Genomic DNA, 18,148 nt, shown 5'->3' on the forward strand with positions numbered 1-18,148 from the left:
GTGATAATGATGAGTGCGGTAGTGCCTGCGTGTGTGCGGTGATGATGAGTGCGATAGTGCCGTGGTGTGTGCGGGGATGATAATGAGTGCGGTAGTGCCAGGGTGTGTGCGGGGATGATAAAGAGTGTAGTATTGCCGGGGTGTGTGCGGGGATGATGAGGAGTGCTGTAGTTCCGGGGTGTGTGCGGGGATGATGATGAGTGCGGTAGTGCCGGGGTGTGTGCGGGGATGATGATGAGTGCGGTAGTGCCTGAGTGTGTGCGGTAATGATGAGTGCGGTAGTGCCGGGGTGTGTGCAGTGATGATGATGGGTACGGTAGTGCCTGCATATATGCGGTGATGATGATGAGTGTGGTAGTGCCGGGGTGTGTGCGGTGATGATGAGTGCGGTAGTGCCGGGGTGTGTGCGGGGATGATGAGTGCGGTAGTGCCGGGTGTGAGCGGTGATGATGGGGGCGGTAGTGTCGGGGTGTGTGCAGTGATGATGATCAGTGCGGTAGTGCCGGCGGTGTGTGCAGTGATGATTATGAGTGCGGTAGTGCCGGGGTATGTGCAGGGATGATGATGATGGGTGCGGTAGTGCCGGGGTGTGTGCAGTGATGATGAGTTTGGTAGTGCTGGGGTGTGTGTGGTGATGATGATGAATGCGGTAGTGGCGGGGTGTGTGCAGTGATGATGAGTGCGGTAGTGCCGGGGTGTGTGCAGTGATGATGGGGTCTCTCTCTCGGCTTAACGCAACGTGTTATTTCACAGGAATCCGTTGCCTTTATATCACACTATTTACAACGCATCCGTCACATGCATCACACAATGCATTGTGACGGATGCCGTTCAACGCCAGTGTGAAACCAGCCTTAGTTAGCAGTTAAAGCCTTCTAAACACAGATTGAAGGAGTCAGACTTTGCCAATATCGAGAGATTCAACCCAGTCTAATGTGCATGAGGGCCTCTAACTGATTATGTCTGGGGAGATAAGAATCCAGCATGTCAGATTTAGGACTAAAGCTGGGTTCACACTAAGCGACAGCGACAACGACGTCGCTGTTACGTCACCATTTTCTGTGACGTAACAGCGACCTTGTAAGTCGCTGTTATGATCACTGCTTAGCTGTCAAACACAGCGACGCAGCAGCGATCATAACGTCGCTGTGCTACATGTGCAGAGAGCAGGGAGCCGCGCTTAGCGCTGGCTCCTTGCTCTCCTAGGTACAGTACACATCGGGTTAATTAACCCGATGTGTACTGTAGCTACATGTCACAGTGCAGAGAGCAGGGAGCCGCGCACACTGCTTAGCGCTGGCTCCTTGCTCTCCTTGCTACAGTATACATCGGGTTAATTACCCGATGTGTACTGCAGCCACATGTGCACAGAGCAGGAGCCGGCACTGGCAGCAAGGGCGGACGCTGGTAACGAAGGTAAATATCGAGTAACCAGGGAAAGGTCTTCCCTTGGTTACCCGATGTTTACGCTGGTTACAGCTTACCGCAGCTGCCAGACGCCGGCTCCTGCTCCCTGCTCGCTTCATTTCGTCGCTCTCTTGCTGTCACACACAGCGATGTGTGTGTCACAGCGGGAGAGTGACGACCAAAAAATGAAGCTGGACATTCAGCAACGACCGGCGACCTCACAGCAGGGGCCAGGTCGTTGCTGGATGTCACACACAGCGACAGCGACGGGACATCGCTGCAACGTCACAGAAAATGGTGACGTAGCAGCGATGTCGTTGTCGTTGTCGCTGTGTGTGACACCAGCTTAAGGATCCCTATATACTCTAAATGATAAGCCTCCAGAGATGTCTGGTAGCGGCTCTCTTAGGCTATGTGTCCACAGTAAAAGGTCCCTGCGGATTTTTTTGCCTGAAAATCCGCAACTTTCGCGGCAAATCCGCACCCGCGGATTTGCCGCGGATTTACCGCGGATTTACCGCGGATTTGCCGCGGATTTTGATGCGGATTTTATTTTTTTTTTTTTCCCCATTCAAAACAGAAAATCCGCACCAAATCCGCACCAAACAATTGACATGCTGCAGTTTGTTCCGCATCAAAATCCGCGGCAAAATCCGCAGCGGAAAAATCCGCAGCATGGGCACAGCATTTCCAAAATGCCATTGAAATGGCTGGGGAGTAGCTGCGCTGCAGATTTTCGGCAAATCCGCGCTAAATCCGCGTCAAAATCCGCGTCAAATCCGCGATAAATCCTGTAGCGTGGGCACATAGCCTTATAGAGAACACAGGAGCACTCGTCAAAGTATATGGGAGAGTCTGGCAAGATAGCTGTCGGCTGAATGATCAGACAGCTGTCTATATGTATGGGGGCAATAGTTAAAACACTTCAGTTGAAAAATATGGCCTAATTCAGATGGCTGTATTATCAGCTCGGCACAATGAACATATACTCATCAAGTATCATGTCTAATAAATTAAAGATTACAACATCTACATTGATTAATCATCACAACCACCTTCAGTACAGTACCAAATCCATCATACATGAATACGTCACCAGAACAATAGATGTGAATACATCATCAGAACAATAATCAATACAGTCTCATAACCACCGTGACTACATCACCAAGTTTAGTATAAAGAACACTTTCAATGTCAGGTTAGCTCCTAGCATATAAATGTATATTGCATAAAACTGCAACTCCTAGTCTGTCCTTAACACTGGTAAGAAGATGATTGAAGTTATTGTTGTTGTTACCAGCCATCATCAAACTATGGATCATACAGAAACCGCAGTACTCATTAGTTGCAGGTAGCAGCACTAGTAAACATTTTTAAAGAGTAACTTAAAGGTTTGGTCTGAAGGGAAAATAATTTTTATTCTAAATCCCTTTCTATTTAGCGACAAAATGTAAACTATTTTTTAATATACTTCCATTAATAATTCCTTAACCTTCCCTAACTACACTGTTTAACGGCTATACTCTCTTTTTTCCTTACTTCCTTTTTGATGACGCTTCATTTGAGAATCCCAGTGCATGGTGCATACTGGGATACTCAAACAAGATATCATCAGGGGGCAGAGGCTGCAGTCACTGCAGAGTCATTTCAAAGAGGGGACAGAGGCTGACTCCTCCCTGAAACGAAGCATCATCAGTGACGCTCGTTTCAAGTGGTGGGCTAGTCCCTGCATGATGTGCTCTCTCCAATGTGCACAAATACAGCGCATGCGCTGTTGTCAGCTCAGATTAACAGTAGCGAGCCAGCACCAGAGCAGTGTCAGAATACCTGGTGTACAGAGACCAGCACTGCCAATGCAGGTGACGTCACATGTCTCTGCATCGGGTATTGGGACACTGGTATCAGCTCGTTATTGCTGATCTGAGCCGGCCACAGAGCGCACGCTGACATTGTGCACATTGCACAGTGTGCAGAGACTAGCTCAGCTCCTGAAACGAGCGTCACTGATGACGCTTCATTTCAGGGAGAGGCAGAGACTTTTGAGTATCACAGTATGCACCATGTTCTAAGATTCTCAAACGAAGCGTCATCAAAAAGGAAGTAAGGAAAAACTAGAAAAGCAATTAGTGTAGTTAGGGAACAATAGAATATTTTTAATGCAAGTATATTAGAAAACAGATTAGATTATGGCTCTAAATGGATAGGGATATAGAATGAAAATTACTTTGCCTTAGGACCCCCCCTTTAAACGTTTGGTAGATATCTTGTTTTAGGTCCATTAACTCTTAGCAAATTAGTGCAGTAATGTGTCCTGAGACCCCATAGATTGCTCAATAGACCTCTTAAAAGTGCACAGCTCAGGAGACAAGACTATGACTTTCAACTGTCTCCACTCAGCTCTATGTGCTCGTCTCATGAGCCGCACTTTTCTAAGAGGCCTTTTGAACAATTGGTAGGGGACTTGGGCCTGGATTCCTCTCAGATCTGCTCAAAATTAATGTCCATAAAACATAAAATAATTTATCAAACATTTAGTTACTCTTTAAGGTGCATTTACACAGCAGCTGATTATCTGTCTACTAAACAAGCTGACAATCGCCCAATACAGGAGCAAAACATTTGTTTGTATAGTGACTTTAAGTTTAAAAGAGAATCTGTCACCCACAAAATAGCAACTAACCTGCATAAACATTCATAATAGGGAATATAGTCCATAGAAAAATCAATACAGGTGTATATAGTTTAACTTAACATTTTCCCCAAAAAATTCACGTTTATTTAAGGTATAGGCTACGATAAAAGTGCACCAATGCACCCTCATTGCAAAAAGTAATAAATTAAAAAAGATTTTTCATTATTAGGTTAAACTGTATATACCTGCCATGATGTTTATATGTGCTGTTTCCTAAATAAATGTTTGTACAGTTTAATTGGCATTAGGGGGTCACTGACGCCTTTAAAGGTAAGGTGTCGCGTTTTTTTATTTTTATATTAATAATAGTGATTATGAAATGAAGCATTTTTAATACAAAATTAAATTTACTGTTTATTTAGTTTTTATTTAATTCTAGTTTTACTGAAACACTTGGCACTGCCATCTTGGATTTGCTGTAACAGAAACAGCTCCTGCTGTGAACTGGACATGACCCTGGGCTATCCTGATCACAGCAGAGAGAGGAGATCTCCACCATCTTTGTGGAGCCCACAGTGTATGCTGTGTGCTCCACTTCCCCCTGTCACTCGCTCTGTAATTGATCCTGGCTGCTCCCCACCCTGTCGCTCACGCTCCCCACCCCGTCGCGCACCCTCCCCCCACACTCTGTCGCTCACCACCACCCCGTCGCTCACCACCCCCTCCGTCGCTCACCACCCCCTCCCACGCCGTTCACCTCCCCTCCCACGCCGCTTACCTCCCGTCCCGCACGTGTGCTCACCTTGGGGCTCCGCTCCTTGCTGCTTTGTCCTGTGATCGCTGACAGGACAGGTTGCTGGGGGCACAGGTCTGAGGAAAGTGCATGCAGCTAGAAGCGGTGATCGTGGTGTGACATCTGTAGTGCAGTGCCGCTCAGGCTGCAGATCACCTCTTCTCGCCGCATGTCACCTGGACCTCTGATCCCAGCCAGCAGCACAGTATATGGGGCACTGGATACAGTGGGGCATTGGGATACAGTGGAGCACTAAGCAGCTGTCCTTAGTGACACATTAAGATCACTTTGCGGTCATCAGCAAAATGGCTCCGCACTGTGATCCTAACTTTATTCTCGCTTATCCTTTTGGAAACACCCAGAACGGGAGGGGAGGTGACATCACACACATGAGAGCAGATTTTGCCCACTTTTACTGCAGTTGTAATGTGAGCTAGTTCTACAGTGGGATTTCTGTAGGATTTCAGCAGCTGCTCCCCCTGGTGGTTAAGAGGGGGAAATATCAAACTTTTAAAAAATATATATATTTTGCTCAATTAAAAACAAATTCTAATATTTAAACAAAATATTAAGACATTAATACTTTACATTTTTTCAGTTCTTGAAAAAAAATATTATTTTGACGAAAATTCCTTTTAAATATATTTCTTGGCAGCAGATAGTCATGAGAACACATGTGGCCAAAAACTATGCTATTCTGTGTGCACAGGATGATCATGTTAAAGACCGTACTGTGAACATGAAATTCCGTCACAGGCTAAGCAGGCTACTAAAGAACTGACGATCTGCTGGATATAGATCAGCGGTGGTATAAAACCTGTATTTAGCCAATGTGCCACCACCTGCATTTAGCTGCCTTAGATCTTGGTACCTCACAGGTCCTAGTGCCTTGATGACTTCACATCCACAGCTTGTCTCTGCAGACCCTCCCCCCTTATATACCACGACCAAACCACCATCCCCCTTATATATCACGAACACACCTCCCTCCTCCCTTATATAACACGACCACTACACCCTCTCCCCTTATATACTACGACCACCACACCCTCCCCCTTATATACCACGACCACCACACCCTCCCCATTTATATACCATGACCACCTCACCATCCTCCTTATATACAACCACCACACTGTTCTCCCATATATACCACAACCACCACACCATCCCCCATGACCACACCATCCCCCTTATAAACCATGACCACCACACTGTCCTCTCTTATATACCATAACTACCACACCATCCCCTTTATATACCACGACCACCACACCATCCCCATTTATATATCATGACCAATAGACCATCCTCCTTATATACAATCACCACACTGTTCCCCCATATATACCATAACCACCACCCCATCCCCCACGACCACACCATCCCCCTTATAAACCATGAGCACCACATTGTCCCCCCTTATATACCACGACCACCACACCGTCCTCCCTTATATAACATGACTACCACAGTCTCCTCTTTTGAGCTACACCCACTACACCCTCCTCACTTATGAACTACGATCTCCACTGTTCTCTACCACATGCTGCCCTTTCAAACTGTCTCCCTCACATTAGACTTCTTCATACTGAGCCTACCCCACACTGCCCCCTTTTTCACGGTGATTGCATCCTGCAGGCTACCCCCTTTCCCATACAGATTCCACCCCGCAGGCTACCCCCTTTCCCATACAGATCCCACCCCGCAGGCTGCCCCCTTTCCCACATAGATCTCACCCCACAGGCTTCCCCCTTTCCCACATAGATCTCACCCCACAAGCTGCCCCCTTTCCCATACAGATCCCAGCCCAGATGGTATCCCATGCGGCCCTCTGTCCCATATAGATGGCATCCCATGCGGCCCCCTGTCCCATACAGATGGCATCCCATGCGGCCCCCTGCCCCATACAGATGGCATACAATGCGGCCCCCTGCCCCATACAGATGGTATTTCATGGGGCCCCCTGCCCCATACAGATGGTATCCCATGCGGCCCCCGTACACGTGTGATAGCACATTTGTGGTATGTGTCATCAAGTGCCCTTGTGGCCTAATATATGTGGGAGAACCAACACAACCAAGTTGTGATCGAATCTATAAACACAAGTCTACAATACGATGTGAACGCCTTAATCTTCCTCTTCCATTCCACTTTCATAAGATGGGCCACAAGCTGTCTCAGCTACGATTCCAGGTACTGGAACAGATTCCTCAACGTAGGTGAGGCCAGAATAGAACTACTCAACTTAAAAGACGTGAGGCGTATTGGATCTTTACACTCCAGATGCTGGAGCCCAAAGACTTACATAGAGAGTTTAATGTTGGCAGCTTCATGTGAACTTGTTTAGAATTTTTCATAAATAATTTTGCTAACCATATTTCCTCTTCTCTCTTTAGTCACAATCACAACCACTCTAGACCAGGTGATTCAATCAGCAATGGGTATATACTATACAATTTATCCTCCTCTTACTCATATTCGTTTATATTTTTCCTCTTTTCCCTTTTCTTCTTCCCAACCTTTCCCCCCCACCTTCCCCTTTTCCCCTCCTTTTTTCTCCCCACTCTTTTCCCCTTCCCCCCTCATTTGTTCCCCTATACTGCTGTATTTTACCATTTATTATTTTTTTGCGGCGGTACGTGCCAGTACGGCGTACCGGAAAATCTGACAAGCACTGAGGGCCAGCACCTCTGGCTCTGTCCACATGGCTAATTTGTAAACTATACAGATTAGCCATGTGTAGCAGATGCAGAGGCACAAGCAGAACAGCTGTTGGAGATGCAGGACCTGCGATGATGTCACGTACATGTGATTTGGGTGGACGGAGCCATGGAGTTTTGCCCAGCGGGAAAGAAGCTGGAGATGGAGGAGTGCAGGGTATATGAGAGAGGGTTGCAGGGGGTGGCAGGCTGTGCAGGGGAAAGAAGGATGCAGGGGGGGATAGAGTGAGATCAGGGGTATGGAGAATTGAGAGACGAGGGGGATGGAGGATGGAGAGATCAGGGGGATAGAGGATGGAGAGACCAGGGGGATGGAGAATGGAGGGAGCAGGGGGATGGAGGGAAAAGGGGGAAGGAGAATGGAGGGAGCAGGGTTCATTGAGTTTTGTTTCGTCAAACTTGTCTTAGATGGATAAAATAACGCACTATTTCTCGGTCGGTGCGGCTCCGGCACGCAAAAGACCCTGAACAGACGTGGAGACAGAAACAAATCAGATGATATTTGAAGAACTGATGGCCACGTTCTGCTCTATCGAATCTGCATCAGCTAGTGTTAATGATCCTGATGAATTTGGTTGAAATTTGACGTTTCTTATAGAATACAGCCTAGGTACCGTAAGTCAAAAACCATATTTTGCAAGTGAAAACAAACGATTATACAGTATTAGTCATTTTTTATTTTGAAATCTGAATTACATAGGTTTTGATTGAAATTAGAGTACAGACCACAAAACAATAAGGAGAAACAGGGCCGCACCGTCCATTGGACAAGTTGAGCAGTTTGCTCAGGCGGCACTATATTCAGGGTGACAGCAATGCGGCCAGGGGGGCGGAGCTGTATGGGGACTGCCGTTTTCCGCTGCCCAGTGCCTCAACAGGTAAACCGTGCACAGGATCTCCCGGCCGCCCGACAGCACCCCCACCCCGCTCCTCAATCTCAGCCGCCGGCTGACAGATTCCCCCCACACTACCCCCGCTCCTCAATCTTGGCCGCCGGCGCCTGACAGCAGCAAATATTTTTTTACAAAACAAGCGCTGCCCACATATATGAATATATCTGTACATATGCACATTCATATTCTGTCCCTTATTTATAACTATTTTATTATTATTTCCCAGTAGATTTAGTCCTTAGGATCAATCACATACACCATTGTTCCTATTATACCCTCCTTTCATAACATCTCCGGCCAGCTAGTTTCATATCTATCCTAGTTTCCTGGTCATTTTATGTCAATCACTGACACCACTTCCGGTTTCCTGAAGGGAAGTGACGTTATCTGTCAACGTCATATCTGGTCTTACGAGCGGCCGTGACATCCAGTACACTTCCCTGCCATCCATCTGCCAACCATGGACGTCACATCTGGCCACGTGACCGGATCTGATGTCAGACGCCGGGATATTTAAAGCTTTCACTGATACTAGCGCCTTCCCCTAGCGATGTCATCGCATATTTACACTACACTGGATACTATATACCCACTGACATCAACAGCTGGTAAGAACATTTATGTATTTTGTATAAAATTTTGTTCCTTTCTTTCCAGACTTAGGCATTGTGGCTTGGGACGTGCCACTTTATGTTTCCACTGCTGCAGGGGGCTGCCTCCTCTGATACATTTGTTCATTCATCCTTTAATAAACATCCTATACCCAAGATGTGTTACCCGTTTATTATTGTCCCTGACTATTAGTATGTGACTCTACATACATCTGCTGTAATCACTAGATATGTTACTCTGTCCTATATTCTGTTCATATTGATGGATCATGTATACCATTTCATCTAGATGTTATTTGTGAATATACAGTATATGTTCACATGTTTATACAGTGTATCCACCCATATCCTGTCCACCGCCATTAACTTGAGAACTGCGGCAGCTATAGGCATAGAGGTGGTGTCTAGGTATAGTAAAGTATCCATGCGCTACACAATGAAACCACCTATATCGCAATCTGGTGGAAAGCATTTTTATCTCGAAAACGGAACGAGATAGAGAAAAAAATTGAATTAAAGTTGTAGGGCATCATCAATTCAATACGAATCGACACCTTGCATACAGAAATGCTATGATTAGAACGTGTAAAACTCACAAGGCTGCGGCCGTGAAGCGATACCTCATGGAGACCTTCCTACAAGTCATTGGGTATGGTGGCTGCGTGGAGTGGCCTCCATGCTCACCTGACCTAACCCCATTGGACTTCTTTCTATGAGGTCACATCAAACAGCAGGTGTATACGACCCCTCCACCAACATTGCAGGACCTATGTCGACGTATTACAGATGCTTGTGCAAACGTGTCACCTACCATATTGCACAATGTGCAGCAAGATACAGTATGCTGTCCATAGTCCAGATGTGCATTGGAACTGACAGTCGCCACTTTGAGCATCAAAGTTAAATGGGCGCCATATGCATGACCAGCATTCAATCTTTTTTTTGGGGGGGTCATGGGTTTCATATCATATCTTTTCTGTATGCAAGGTGTCAATTCGTATTGAATTAATGATGCCCTACAATTTTTTAGTTCACTTTTTTCTCTATCTCGTTCCGTTTGAGATAAAAATGCTACCTCCGTTGTTTTCCACCAGGTGGTTTCATTGTGTAGCGCATGGCTACTTTACTACATTTAGACACCACTTCTATGCCTATAGCTGCTGCCGTTCTCAAGTTAATGGCGGTGGACAGGATATGGGTGGACACACTGTATATTATACATATTTGTCTTTTTTTGTATTCTTGTAGTGTGATTCTGATGAAGGACTAATCTTTGACCAAAACATCACCAATTATTTACACAGTGTTGAATTAAAGCACTTATTATCATGTACTCCCCCTGTCTGAGTTCCGGATTTCTTTGATACTGTAGCTGTGTTTCATTCACCTGTATATGACGTATAGGACACATGAATCAAGCCACATACAAGGTTATTCCGGAAAAACAGTTGCTTCCTTCTGCTCAGGCAATGTGCCCCAATTCTGAGGACTGTTTTTTCCAGCAGGACAATGCACCATGCCACACAGATAGGTTAATCAATGTGTGGATGAAGGACCACCACATCAAAATCCTGTCATGGCCAGTCCAATCTCCAGACCTGAACCTCATTGAAAACCTCTGTAATGTAATCAAGAGGAAGATGGATAGTCACAAGCTATCAAACAAAGAAGAACTGCTTATATTTTTGCACCAGGAATGGCATAAGGTCACCAAAAAGCAGTGTGAAAGACTGGTCGAAATAATGCCAAGACGCATGAAAGCTGTGATTAGAAAACATGGTTATTCCACAAAATATTGATTTCTGAACGCTTCCTGAGTTAAAACATTAATATTGTTGTTTTTAAATGATTATAAACTTGTTTAATTTGCATTATTTGAGGTCTTAAAGCAATGCTTTTTTTGTTATTTTGACCATCTCTCATTCTCAGAAAATACAAATTTTTTGCTTGTAAATTTGGAGACATGTCAGTAGTTTATAAAATAAAAGAACAATTTACATTTTACTCAAAGAAAAAAATCTGAAAAACTGAAAATTTGGAAGTTGTTTCTTAATTTTTGTCAGAGCTGTATATAAAAAAATGAGGTCCTCCTAAGTAGTATACACCCACCAAGCCGGAAATGAGCTGGTCAGTTACCGTGAAAGCAGTAGGAGAAGCAACCTGAAATTAAATACAGAATGGCAAAAAAGAAAACATTTAGAAATAAGCCGGGTGCCATGTCCCCCAATGAAAGCTCTGAGAAACAGATTTTACAGCGAGTACCCAAAATTGTCTTTTCTCTATTGCTTCATTGAGGAATACAGGAAACCATGGGATGTCCTAAAGCAGTCCCCAAGGGTGGGAAGACAAGGACTAGAAATAAGAGAACCAGAAAAGAGATTCCCAAGAAGGAACCTGTCACTTAAAATTGTTAAGGAAGAAAACCTTTGAGCCTAGATCTGAGTAGCCAAGGGAAAGAAAAGAAGATGAGTTCTTAGTAGAACCTCGAAGGGAGATTGTAGGTAGCTAGGAGACAGCTTAGAAGCTGACGATGAAGACCCGATGACAATGTTTGGAGAGACCCATAGGAGAAGAAAGCCAGAGTGCCAGCGAAGGAATTTTATCCCTTGGCGAATATGTATCCAAAAGGATGACTCTTCAGAACACAAAAGAGAAATCCAAGGAGATTGTTCCAGACAGATCGTCACCTGGAGGCTGCCTTTGACTGGACTCGACATGTGATGGAGACCTGGCAGAAGACGACCGCCCTGTACAGCAGAAGAAAGGAGGAGTGTCTGATAGGGCCTTCATTATTAAGCACGCACGGGGGAGGGGGGGGGTCATTGGGAGGGGGGGGAGAACAGACGCTGAGCCCTAGGTTGAAAGGAGCCTAGGGAGAAGAGCTCAAGGCCTATGAGGTCAGAATAAGGAGACTAGGAGTTTTCCATAGTCTATGCTGGCTAAGTCGCCGACATGAACCTGGTCTGGCCACTGGAACTGACAGAAAGGCAAAACGTTTCCTGTCAGTTCCGGCAGTTGAGGAACAAAGGTATCTCCCACACAGTGTGGGTAGAAAGGGCTGGGGGTTACTTGGGGATTAATCCTTATAGCTGAGATTACATAATTGGAGGCATAGCGGGATATGACAGTATGTACACTTGAGCAATGTCGATGAACAAGTGTTACCGTCCAGCCATTGAACCCGGAGGAGCTGTAAATGAAAAAACCCAAGAGGCTTCCCATAGGGGAGAATGCTTCCTGTAAGGCCTAAAACACACTTCCGCAAAAAAAAACGTACGTGTCTTACGGTCCGTTTTTCGGGTCCGTGTTCCGTTTTTTATGGGCGTTTCTCCGGTACGTATGACATCCGTGTTGATGGCGTATGCTGTCCGTGTGTGCGTGTGGAATGACCGTGTGTGCGTGTGGCATGAACGTTTATGTGTACGTGGAATGTCCGTGTTTGTGATGCACAATGTTGTTTATAGATGTCAGCTGACAGCAGAGTTGCGCGATGAGAATGAACTCAGGTGAACTTCACCCGACTTCATTGTCATGTCGCGGCTCTGTCTGTGTCGCGTCCTGATTAGCGGTCACCTGTGCAGAATTCACCGGTGACCGCTAATCCCCTGAGTGACTGAAGTGAGCAGCCCTCTCTCATACTCACCGATCCCCGATCTCCAGTGCGGCGCTGCTCACCTGTTATAAAAACTCCGGCGGCAGTGACAGCAAGTTACCTGTGACTACATCGCTGTCACTCGGGCGACTTGCTGTCACAGTTGGAGGATCCAGCGGTGGCCGCGAGTTACCTCAGTGACAGCTCAGCTGATCGCGCGGCTGTCTTCAGTTGCTGCGTGGAGGTGACAGGAGCGACGGTGTCTTCTGCAGCTCCTGTCACCTCCATGTAGCAGAGCTGGATGCGACGCTGGACCTCCGTGGAATACGCGGACATGGAGGGGTTTTTCGTGCTTAATAAAGTGGTGAACGAGGGTATTTGTTTGTTTTTTATTGCAAATAAAGGATTTTTTTGGGTGTGTGTGTTTATTTACTGTAACTTACAGATTACTCATGGAAGGTATCTCAGGGAGACGCCTGCCATGATTAATCTAGGATTTAGTGGCAGCTATGGGTTGCTGCCATTAACTCCTTATTACCCCGATTGCCAACGCACCAGGGCAAATCGGGAAGAGCCGGGTACTGTCCCAGAACTGTTGCATATAATGTATGCGGCAATTCTGGGCGGCTGCTGACTGATATTGTTAGGCTGGGGGGCGCCCCATAACGTGGGGCTCCCCATCCTGAGAATACCAGCCTTCAGCCGTATGGCTTTATCTGGCTGGTATTAAAATTGTGGGAGACCACACGCCGTTTTTTTTAAATTATTTATTTATTTTACTGCACAGTATAGACACGCCCACCAGCTGCTGTGATTGGGTGCAGTGACACAGCTGTCACTCAGCGTGGGTGGCGTGTCTGACTTCAACCAATCACAGGCACCTGTGGGCGGGGAAAGCAGGGAATACGAGATTGATTAATGAGCGGCCGGCTTTTTCAAAGTAATTGTTGCCGCGCATTCTCTGCACAGCTGTTCCTCGCAGCGCTGGTGATCGGGGAGCGGTAAGTATGAGCCGGGGGAAGAAACAGACTGAACGCCAATGTAAGTATGACTGAGAACATCATGAAAAAAGGTAAGTATACTGATTTTAACAAAAATAAAATAAAAATAACATTGTTTGTTTAAAAACGCACACGGACGAAACGTGCTGAACACGGACATACTCCGTGTGCGGTCCGTGCAGGCACGGACCCATAGACTTTAGCGGGTCCGTGCCTGTGTGATGCCGGCCAAAAACGGACATGTTGTCCGTGTCGAAAAGCGCACACACGTACTTACCACACGGACACACGTTCCGTGTGATTTTACGTGTGTGTGCCATCTACCATTGAATAACATGGGTCTCCGTGTCTACGTGTCTCCGGTACGTGCAAATACGTACCGCACACGTACAAATTAAACGGATGTGTGTTGCGGGTCTAATGTAGTGGGAGTTGAACTAGGGACGGTTGTGATGAAAACTCTTGTCAGCTTCAGACTTGGGCTGGTGAAGATTTTTAAATGAAAGAAGGCAATAGATCTTATGAATGAACAACCATATATTCTGATAGAATCCCCAGTACGACAGGTTTGCGTACTGATGCAGCGACACTGTCCGCAGCTGTAGAGAGGAGAGAAAAGCAACATACTAACTTACTTGACTGTGTGATCTGGTCCCGGAGGACAAGCAAATCATAAAAAGGGTACTGGGAGGATAACTGCCACAAAAGGTTGGACAGGCGGAGATTACTTCATCTTCATGACCAGCAGGGAGAAACTGGGCCCAAAAGTTGAGTGTGTATGCCGCAGGGGCCGGAGATACAGGGAGTTTGCATAGTAGTAGAGACTGTCTGGGTAGCCATGTGGCTCATAAGACTTAAAGAAACCAACTTACTGGTCAGTGGTCATCAGGGGTCGCTTGATGTTACCTTAGGCCTGTGATTTGAAGTAGATGGTGAATCTGACTCACTGGATAGTGGTCAGAGCAGCAGGCCTGCTGCTGTGATCCATCGTGGAGTCCGTGGCGGATGGTGCCTTTGCCTCACTTGAAGCTGGACAGAGTACCAGAATCAATGTCATATCCGGGATGTAATACATGGTAGATCATGGTTCTAACTCACTGAATAGTGGAGAGCACTGCTGCTGCCTCAGGCATGTGGTACATGGTAGAACTGATATGCTGGATAGTGGACAGCGCGATAGGAGGGCTGAATAATCAGACGTGATAGATAAAGGCTCCAACACACTGCTAGTGGAGGGAGCCCTAAGCCTGTTGCTATATCCGACGTGTAATAGGTGGTTCCAACTCACATAGTAGTAGACAGAGTATTAGCCCCTGCTGCTCTATCAGCCTGGTGGTTTGTAGTAGGATAACTCAGAAGATGGTAAAATCTTTATTAGTCCCAATGTACATGATGGGATAGAAACAGTGCAGTTTTGGCCAACACAGAGCCTTTCTCAAGCCATAAAAAGATGTACATCTTTTTATGGCTTGATAAAGGCCCTACGACCAACAAAGATTTTTCTAATTGAAGAAGTCTTTGGTGCCTTGGATATTACATAACTGGATTTGCTTTTCAGCATTTGGAGGGCTGTACGAACGGTTGGAGTAGTGCGTGGAGTAGACTCAGAAGATGGTAGACAGAATGGTATGGCATAGACCGTGATGACCCTGTTGGAGGAGTTGGGAGAAGGGGAGTCTGTCCGGCCTTGTAGGCCAGAGAGGGTATGATGTGGATATTACCACACTGTTCTCTCTGCCTCTTGGGTGGGAAAACAGGGTCATAAATTACTTCCTGTTGCCAGTAGTCATATATTGAATCTGTAAAACAAAAGGGAAACATTAAAAACAAGCAACAAAGGTTTTGGTGGAAACGGGTCTGACTGTAGACTCGCGTCCACCTCATACGGACACTAAACTTGAACTGACCAGCTCGTCTCCGATCAGTGGGTGTACACTACTAAAGAGGACCTAACCTTTTTTTTTTTTATAGAATAGTGTCAGCAGCATACACCCAAGGTTTCCTGTGTTCCCCAATGAAGCGATAGAGAAAACAGGATTAATACTTCCCTACCCCTTCCCCCTGGATGACCCGTAAAGTTGAAAGAGGCAAAGGGAGTCTAATGTATGAAACTTCAGCCTCTGTCTGATCGGTGTTTCTTTCTGGCAATGTCAGTCTTCTCATACATGCAGAATCATATCGTCTACTATACTTGTGTCTAAAAAAGAAGCGCAAATCTAGTTCAGTGTTTCAAATTTTACCTTATTTAGTAGTGCGGCTCAATTAGGTGCAGGTCTGAATTACAAACCCTAGATGGGAGTCACAAACGAACTGACAAAAACAGTGTGACCATCCAAATAGTTATGCACATGGCAACCCACCCATAATGATGACACCCCCAGAAAATTAAAAAGACAGCACTTCTTTGGTATTGCATTTTGGGTATGCTCAGATCTGCTGCTGTGGTCACATCTTGGTGCCATAGGAAGGACGAATTGAATATTGGGATCATCTGCTGTGTATCAGTCGGATGTCCTCTTGCTACTTTAGTCCTATAAAACTTGGCCTCATTAACAAGTGGCAATGTTTATTTTTCACAGTCAATGGTTGGATCTGTAGCTATGTTTATAGATACGGTCATTCTTATATCTTCGGCTGCCCATTCCCCTCTCTCCCGCTTCTAGAAACACAGGAGAAAGTTACCAGCGCACATCTATAAGGCTTTAAGCCCAAATTCATTCTGTTTGATCCCCACATCAATGGCTCCATTAATCCATATGGTATGTGCTACTGGACATAATCTTCAGCTTTATCTCTTTGAGGCGGGTATACACGGTCAACAGCATTTTGGTGCATGACTGAAATAAGCAGACATGGCCAAATATGATATCCATCAAGAGAGCAGTGACTCAAGTCTGCATCATTAGAGTCAATTGCCCTGTCTGCTCTCTTATGCCCAAATTAATGTTTTCCAGGGTTTCAAACGTAAGCCCCCACTGATGTGATCAAATACAATGTGAACCCAGCCTTAGGCTGGTTTCAGACGTCCATGTTTTAGGTACGTGTGACATCCTTTTTTAAACATGTACCCATGTTATTCTACGCTGTACTCACACAGTCGAGTTTTCACACGGACCATGTGACCTCTTATGACCCCGCACACATGCAGACATGCCCGTTTTTTCACTGGTAGCACGGATGTCACACGGATCGCACACTGATGTGATCCATGTGACATCAGTGTGACATGTACCGGAGAAAACAGGGGTCTTTTTAATAAAATGATCTTCTATACTTACCTCTCTCCAGAGATGCTGTCTCCGGCTCCTGACCCCCGCTCATTATACTCACTAAATATTCAGTGCCCTGTGGAGCTGGAAGCGGGAACTGCATCGCTGGGTGAGTATACAGCAGAGCGTGTGTGTGTGTGTTCAGTGTATTCATGCATGTGCGCTGTGTGTGTTTGTGCTTAGTGGATCCATGTGTGTCTGCTTTGTGTGTATACATATGTGTGTGTATGTGCTGTGTGTGTGTGTGGTGAGGACCTGGAGGCCGGAACATTGCGGGGACAGCATCAGGGACTCATCACAGTTCCCAATGAACTCTGATGAACCCGTGAAGCTGTAGCGTGGGTGTCAACAGAGTTCATTGGGAACTCCGATGACCTCCTCGATGTCACTGTGCTTGCAGAATACTCGCCTGTCCCCATGGTGCTGTGCCCGGCGCTGTCCCCAGCGCTGCTCCGGTTTCCAGGTCCTGAGTGCGGTGAATAATCGATGAATATAATGAGCGGGGGTCAGGTGCGGGAGGCAGCAGAGCCGGAGAAAACAGGTAAATATGAAAAATCTTTTTATTTCACAGATCCGTGTTTTCTCTGGTGCCTGTCATGCGTATGACCATAACCATGCATGTGACTGTTACCTGATTAAACATGGGTGTCTGAAACCAGCTTTAGGCTGTTTTCAGACGTCCATGTTTCAGGTTCGTGTGATATCCATCCGTTTTTAAAACGGATGCCACATGTACCCATGTTATTATTTGCGGTTACTCACACTAAATTTACCTCTCTCCAGCGATGCTGTCTTCAGCTCTGCTGCCTCCCTCTCCTTATCGCCGCTCATTATACTCACTGAATATTCAGTGCACTAAGGAGCTGGAAGCCGGAGCAGCGTGGGGACTTCAGTGTCGGGGACCACATCGCTGGGTGAGTATACAGCAGTGTGTGTGCATGTTCAGTGTATACATGCATGTGCGCTATGTGAGTATGTGCTCGGTGTATCCATGTGTGTATACATATGTGAGTATATGTGCTCAGTGCGTGCGTGCAGAACCTGGAAGCCGGAGCATCGTGGGGACAGCATTGGGGACTCATCACAGTTCCCAATGAACTCTGATGAACTTGTGAAGCTGTAGTGCGAGGGTCATCAAGATGTCATCAGAGTTCATTTGGAACTCCAATGACCTCCTGGATGTCATTGTGCTTGCAGAATACTCACCTGTCCCCGCGGTGCTGT

The sequence above is a fragment of the Anomaloglossus baeobatrachus genome, chromosome 2, assembly GCF_048569485.1.
Source record: "Anomaloglossus baeobatrachus isolate aAnoBae1 chromosome 2, aAnoBae1.hap1, whole genome shotgun sequence".
Taxonomy (NCBI): Eukaryota; Metazoa; Chordata; class Amphibia; order Anura; family Aromobatidae; genus Anomaloglossus; species Anomaloglossus baeobatrachus.